The sequence below is a fragment of the Oncorhynchus tshawytscha genome, linkage group LG13 (genome assembly GCF_018296145.1).
Source record: "Oncorhynchus tshawytscha isolate Ot180627B linkage group LG13, Otsh_v2.0, whole genome shotgun sequence".
NCBI lineage: Eukaryota > Metazoa > Chordata > Actinopteri > Salmoniformes > Salmonidae > Oncorhynchus > Oncorhynchus tshawytscha.
Window position 1 is genome coordinate 75,758,711 of NC_056441.1, and position 7,830 is coordinate 75,766,540.

Sequence of the window (7,830 nt, forward strand, 5' to 3'; positions counted from 1 at the left end):
CATTTACCTCCCCTTTATATGTCCCTCCCTTATGTTCATTCCTCAGTCGGTATTGTTTCCTGTTTTGATGCTATCTCGCCACTGTTACGCTGTCTTGTTTCATGTTTGTTGTTTAATTAAACATTTCACCTGCACCTGCTTCTTGACTCACAGCATCATCGTTACAAGGATGATGTGGGTTTGGTTACAGGAAGCATTGATTGTGTGAATAATCGGTAGGCAACGACCCCGCAAGAACCTCAATGTGGTAAAATGGGAAACAGGGGGATGGCGCGTTCGACTTAACAATAACAATGACTGTTTTTGTTCTGTTGATGAATTCATTTTTTCTCCTTTCCATTATTTGAGAAAACAGATGGAGAGCATGAAAGAACCACATGCTGTTTGAAATAACAAGGGAGAGAAATATATGGTATGTGCTGAACTTGTGTATGGACGTATCCCATCATAAAAACCAAGGCACCAAAATAATGATTTCCTTTAATTTCCCTACAGACACTTCAAAACAGAAGAGCAGACATTCAAATCATATTTGACAGAAAATAACGAGTGTCAATCCAAAATAAAAAACGACAGTATGTCAGTGCTCTTTGCTCAGCTGAGAGGATACTGGAGTAATAAATAAATGTTGGCCTACTAAAGAGTCACATCGTTATGTCTGTTTTCTCACCCTGAAGGTGTCAGCGTCTGTCTCTACCTTAACATTGTGTTCTGCTGAGATGTGAGAGGTCGAGTTGACCCCACCTTTAAGAGGCCCATGAGGAGGAACACCAGGTAATAATATTATGAGCAAATGGCCCATCTGAGAGTGCCTGCTACCCCTGCAGATGCCTGAGATGAGAGGTACTGAGAGAGGAGAGAGTGGGTGGGTGGGGGAGATAGAGTAAGAGACATGTTAGAAGCATGTTAGATCAATCATGTCACACCAGTGACTCCAGTAATCTTACAATGGAAGGAAGGAGAGATGCATTTAATTTCAGAAAAAGCTTGGAATAGTTTACCTAACAACATGCTCTGTACACATGCTCACATGCTGTGTCAGAGAATGGCAGCATGGAGATAAAGTAAGCAGGAAAGAACCTGCTTGGATTGACATAAAGAAGAGAATATATCAAAGGAAAAGACCCGGAGCACTGGGAACAGAATAGGAAACTCTGGCCTCCAAGGGAAGGACTCATCCACCCATCCCCCATATTGGATTTACATAAATTCCACAAAATCACCAGGAGATACAATCTTGTGTGGTTCTCTGTTACGGGGTCACTGCATTTGAATGGAGATCTACTTGAGAGTCAGAGTAGCAGAAGAAAAAAAACGCTTTCCATTTTCCAGTTGTCATGCAATACATAGCTTAAGTGGGTTGGCACTGCAAAGTCAGTCATGACAGGAAAATGCCAGGCTTTCTGCACCATTTATTGAAAATAATGATAGTGGCAACGAAAATACGATTTAGAGGTCACTTCCCCATGGCCTGCGCTCATCCAGTCACTCGCCCCATTTAAAGACCAAGGTGGCCTCTTATTCGCAGTAAATCCTGATCTGAAGTAGCGAGCTGGGATAATGGTCATAGAGAACAATCATGTCACTTCTCTCCTTTTGTAATTGAGGGAGCTGTAGAACGCTGTCCACTCAATCTAGCAGTAGTGCTGCCACATCTGGCCCACATGTATTATCCCTGGAGACCAGGGTTCAATCCCACAGTCTCAATTCAATAATCTAGTCCACTAAGGGCAGTTTAAAGTCCACACAGAATGCTAACTAATGCAAGCTGCCACATAAACACTCTCAAGGTCAAATTCTCTGGACAAAACTTCAACTGATTAAGTACTTAATAAGGATCCGCCCCTTAATAATTGTTTTGCCTAAAATGACATACCCAAACGAACTGCCTATAGCTCAGGCCCTGAAGCAAGGATATGCATACTCTTGGTACCATTTGAAAGTAAACGTTCTGAAGTTTGTGGAAATGTGAAAGGATCTAGGAGAATATAACACAATAGTTCTGGTAAAAGATAATACAAAGAAAAAAACAACCGTTCTTTATATTTTCTTTGTACCGTCTTTGAAATTCAAGAGAAAGGCCATAATGTATTATTCCAGCCCAGGTCCCATTTAGATTCTGGCCACTAGATGGCAGCAGTGTATGTGCAACGTTTTAGACTGATCGAATCAACCATCGCATTTCTGTTCAAAATGTTGTATCACGACTACCCAAATGTGCCTAATTTGTTTATTAATACCTTTTCGTGTTCAAAATTGTACACCCTCCTCAAACAATAGCATGGTATTCTTTCACTGTAATAGCTACTCTAATTGGACAGTGCGGTTAGATTAACAAAAATGTTAAGCTTTCTGACAATATCAGATATGTCTATGTCCTGGGAAATGTTCTTGTTAGTTCCAACCTCAGGCTAATGCAATTAGCATATGTTAGCTCAACCGTCCTGTGGAAGGGACATCGATCCCTAAGGAGTTTTAAATCTTAGGTGTGGAAAGACTGTGGAAACTATTTAGTCCATTATCTCTCCTTGAACCTCATGGGCTGACCAACAGTGTTTTAAATAGTGATTTAAAGACAGTGTCAAGCACAGCAGCAATCTCTTGTCTGACAGGGCTTTAGATAAAGATGTAATTAAGGAGTTGGTCCTCTTACAGGTCCATAGCATCAGATAATTAGACCAATAGAAAATGTACTATCTATTTAAACATATTTGATTCTATTTAAGGTCAATAGCTATTAGTCTGTAATGGACGTCTGAAATATTATACAGTACTTTGATTTTTTTTTTTACCTGTCTCTTGGAATGAGTGTTTTTAAATAAAATGCTTTGTTGCTAAATAATTGCTTGCCTCAAGGTTGTATTTAAGAAACTGGTCCTAACATGTGAGCCCATCTCCATTCTGTCCAGTTCATTAACAGTGATTCCCGTGGCAGCTTACAACAGATTCACATGAACTAACAGGAGAGAGCATATTTAGCTCACCTCATCACAAGAAAAATGCCCATATTTGCAATTTTAATAGCGAGAATGCAGGCCAGCCTCTTCTAAACGTAACATGCAGAGACGTGAATAGGCTATTTCTGTCAGTGTATTTTGGCAGCTGCGTGTACCATCAACTTATTGCTTCATTCAGCGAGTTCACCGACAGTGAATGAAGCTTTGGAAAGAGAGATGTGACTTTATTGGTTAGCTCTATAAGCCAACAGTATCAGTTTTCATGGGGAGTGAGATAGATAACGTTTTCTGTGTTGAAGTATATTCATTAATGTGGCCATAATGTTAACAGCTCTTATAAAATAAGCGTTAGTGAGATCTTGAAAGGATGCTTACGCAATCCTGCGTCCAAATAGGCCCCATCTAAACTTCTACTCCTCACATGCACCTACCATGTCTAACCCATCTCTGTTCCCCCAAGTCTCATCATCACTCGGCTATGGGAAGCCTGGAAACAGAGATATCTATCTCACTACTGTCTGCAAGTAGACTTAGGCCTAGGTTCAATCAGGTTGAGTGTTAACCAGCGGTAAACTGCGTAGGTCGACATCCGCATAGCAGATGTTTTGGCGGTGTTGGAGTTGTAACTGTGGTATGAGCTGACATATCGGTGAGCGGCTGCTGTGTCACAAACCACTCCCTTCAATATTATCCCTACCATGTTAGAAGTTCAACAGAGAGAGTCTACACTTTTTATCAATTTACATTGGAAATAAGGAGTCTCAAATGTCATGTTTTCATGTTCATTTGGATGGGTGATTTATGGCCTATCCGTCTAAATTGAGTGTTTGAACTTGTAACACAGCTACAGACTTGTTGGACTATAGTTGGGTGTGGTTTCGTTGCATCCAATGGTAGTGTCTGAAATAAGGTAACACAACGATCTGCTTGTGGATTTGATAGTTTTAAAGCAGTTCCACCTCCGACACTGCCAAAACAACCGGATGTTATTCTGATTTGAATCTAGCCCCCCCCTCTCTCTACCCCCTCCCTGTAGATAGACCCAGGTAAAGAGATTATGGTCAACTACACAGGTGGGTTATTCACTCAGCCTTGTACTTTAAAAGTGAAATGAATGTCTTCTTTCCGTATCTCCTCTCATCACAGATAGGTGAGAGGATAGGATAGGTTAGGTAGTAGGAGGAGGATTGATATTTTACATCACTGGTCAGTGTGATCATGAAGGAAAGGAGGCATGTAAATATTGGGACAACCTTTAGATGAGCCTTCATAAAGCCTTAATAACTCATACATAAATGTATTTATGATTTTACAAACACATGCCATGCTATAGGCTATAAGGGATAGGTCTACATGTTGCTATGCAAAATATAGCATATGAAACCCTTTATATAGCCTAGTCTTTGTATATCATTCACATGTTTATTTTGCTTCTCTAGTTTAAAGTAGACCAAATGCCATTTCCAGAGAAATATAAATAGTAAATCAATGTCCCGTCCTTACAGATGCGTTCAGAAAACTGTGACTACTGTGGGCGGGTGCGGTGGGCACCGGTCCTATCGTGTCGTACAGCGATTGATTTATTTTCTGCTTGTACTCCGGTAGGCTGCGCTGTGCCCGCCCCCGCGCCCCCCCCGCCCCCCCTGCTCCAGAAGCACTGCACGATAGTAGATATTAAGCACATTGCCGAGTTGAGGCTAGTGGAACGCGGGTTACTGCTACTGGACTGATCCCGGTGCGTTCCTTTACAACTTCTATGGATACTTCAAAGTAGCTAAGAGTTTCGCCAAAACGGATTTACCACAGAATGGAAGGGTAAGTTTTATTCGTTTCAAATAAATGAATGAAGCATTTTGCTGCAGAAATCGAGAGTGAACGTCGGTTGCAGTAACCTAGTCATTCATTAGGTAGCAGCCGAGCTAGTTCTATTCATTGAACCCGATGCTGAGTGAGTGAATGTGGTGCGGGAGCTTGCTTGGAATGCGGTCAACGGATTTGGAGGGTTGCATTTGCAGGTTTTTAAACAGCACAGTATGAGTTTGATGGGAGGGCAGGGAGAGTATAGATCCGCTAAATATTAACCACTACAACAGTGGCTTTTCATCAATACTTGCCCTCTAGCCCCCTCGCATTTAGTTCCGTTGATCGCTGATTTAAATTTATATGACAGGCGGGTCGATATTATGCAGCCTGGAGGGTAGATAGACACTCTTTGCAGGTTGCGACACTAGATAGGTTTCTCCAGGCGACGCGAAAGGGAAAGTTGTTGGGATGTTTTTTCAACGTATTTGTAAAGAAGGTTAGCGGGAGGAAATTGATTTTCAAATGCTCAGGACAGTGTACCAGCCATGAAGAAAATTGCAAGCTTGGGTGAGAACTCAAATCGACGGCGGCGCAAACCCGGAGCAATACATATGACATCGTCAGCATCGTGTAGGAGCGGAATCAAGTTTAACGATGCATCTACGGGGATAGAATTCTGTACCGAACATAACCCCTAAATTAAACATCAGATAGGGTAAATGATACATGTTTCTACGTATGTCATATGATGCATGTATACATAACCTATGTCATAACAAGAAAGGATGGGGTGCATGTGCATCTCCCCCATATTCCTACTCAATTAGAATAAGGACAAATGACTCGTGTAATGGCAGGAAAATAGGGAACAAAGGAAAACAAAGTAGTTTATGTATAGAATACAACCAACATGATTCCCTATTAATAATAGACTGATAGTAGTCTAACCCATGGTTTTGCAAAAGCCCACATAGCGGCTTGTGTAGGAGTACTTGAGTGCGAGCCACTTTTTATCCAGGGACATTGCTCGGGAATTTGAATAAAAAGGTTGAGCTTGAAATGTTTTGCCCATACCACGAAGCCCAGTGCCCCAGAAAATAACAATTGGCTTGCACTGCAGCAAAGTATTGTTCAATGAATGGATCAAGTGGTATTATCTTAGCCACGCTCTAAATATAAGCACCACACAGCTTGCCCGAGACTGGAATGTGGGCACCAAAATATTAGAGCTGAAGCATGTCTGTGCGGCCCTAAACGTTCTTCAAACCAAGCTCTCCCAATTCAAAATGCAAAATATGTGTTAGTGACAGCCTGAATCGAATTGATGCAGGTGGGACACATATATGGACAATGCATCTATGACGTTAAGAAGAAGAAAACAATATATCTGCTCTCGAAATTGATAGTTTACAAACTCAGCAGCCAAGAACGACACGATTTTCAGATTGAGGATGATGGACAAAGTACAATTTAGTTATTGACATGGTGTACGCAAATAGACAGACTGACGCACAGACGTCTGTCTGTCCATCTTCTTCAGTACCCGGTGGGCGTTGAGCATGAAGAACATTAACTGTGTGTGTGTGTGTTTTTTTAAAGAAGGCTGCGTGCGTCCCTGTGAGCGCGCGCATGCGCGGTTTTATGGTGGTTCTAAGGGTTGTTATATTGTGGAACTATTCATTCCAGCCTTGTTTAGCTTATCAGCAGAATTGTGCCGACGGTCTGTGGGGCGGAGTCGCAATTATCCATGAAATATCTATTAATTCAGAGTTTCTCTGGGAAAATGATCCTAGTGCAGTAGAGCATGGAAATTCGGCATATCTTGTTGAGACTAAGAGGGTTACTGTTTTTCTCTCTCCCACTGTGTGTGTGTGTGTGTGTGTGTGTGTGTGTGTGTGTGTGTGTGTGTGTGTGTGTGTGTGTGCAACAACTAAGATCTAATATTCTGACTTCAGTATTTTTCAAGGTGGAGATAAACGGTTAAGTTTAAGCATTCATTCAAATTGGTTAAGTTAAGGGTTATGGTTTGAGATGGGTTAAAACAACTCAACGGTCAAATTTAGGCATTCATTCTGAAAGGTGAAGGTAGGGGTCAAGTTTAGACATTCATTCTGAAAGGTGAAGGTAGGGGTCAAGTTTAGACATTCATTCTGAAAGGTGAAGGTAGGGGTCAAGTTTAGGCATTCATTCTGAAAGGTGAAGGTAGGGGTCAAGTTTAGGCATTCATTCTGAAAGGTGAAGGTAGGGGTCAAGTTTAGGCATTCATTCTGAAAGGTGAAGGTAGGGGTCAAGTTTAGACATTCATTCTGAAAGGTGAAGGTAGGGGTCAAGTTTAGGCATTCATTCTGAAAGGTGAAGGTAGGGGTCAAGTTTAGGCATTCATTCTGAAAGGTGAAGGTAGGGGTCAAGTTAAGGCATTCATTCTGAAAGGTTAGGGTAGAGGTCAAGTTAAGGCATTCATTCTGAAAGGTTAGGGTAGGGGTCAAGTTAAGGCATTCATTCTGAAATGTGACGATAGGGGTCAAGTTAAGGCATTCATTCTGAAAGGTGAAGGTAGGGGTCAAGTTAAGGCATTCATTCTGAAAGGTGAAGGTAGGGGTCAAGTTTAGGCATTCATTCTGAAAGGTGAAGGTAGGGGTCAAGTTTGGGCATTCATTCTGAAAGGTTAAGGTAGGGGTCAAGTTTAGGCATTCATTCTGAAAGGTTAAGGTAGGGGTCAAGTTTAGGCATTCATTCTGAAAGGATAGGGTAGGTGTTAAGGTTTGGAGTAAGGTAAAACAAGACAAAAAACCTGATTGCCTGGCAATGGGATTGAACCAGCGATCTTACAAAGGCCTAGCAAGCTGCAATCTTACAACGGCCTAGCAAGCCGCGATCTTACAACGGCCTAGCAAGCCGCGATCTTACAATGGCCTAGCAAGCCGCGGGCTTACAACGGCCTAGCAAGCCGCGGGCTTACAACGGCCTAGCAAGCCGCGAGCTTACAATGGCCTAGCAAGCCGCGATCTTAAAAACAGCCGAGCAAGCCGCGGGCTTACTTCATGGTATTAGCGCGCACCGTTGCCCCTAG

At 42.1% G+C, this 7,830-nt stretch overlaps 1 protein-coding gene across 3 annotated transcripts in view; it reads left to right on the forward strand.

Annotated features, from left to right (window-relative positions):
• The first annotated feature begins 4,643 nt into the window (after positions 1-4,643).
• LOC112266166 (protocadherin Fat 3) overlaps positions 4,644-7,830 on the forward strand; it is a 350,540-nt gene continuing 347,353 nt past the window's right edge. For all 3 annotated transcript variants that reach the window (XM_042296360.1, XM_042296361.1, XM_042296362.1), the window contains exon 1: positions 4,644-4,772. The gene's annotated coding sequence lies outside the window, so the exon portion shown is untranslated. The remainder of the gene's footprint in view (positions 4,773-7,830) is intronic.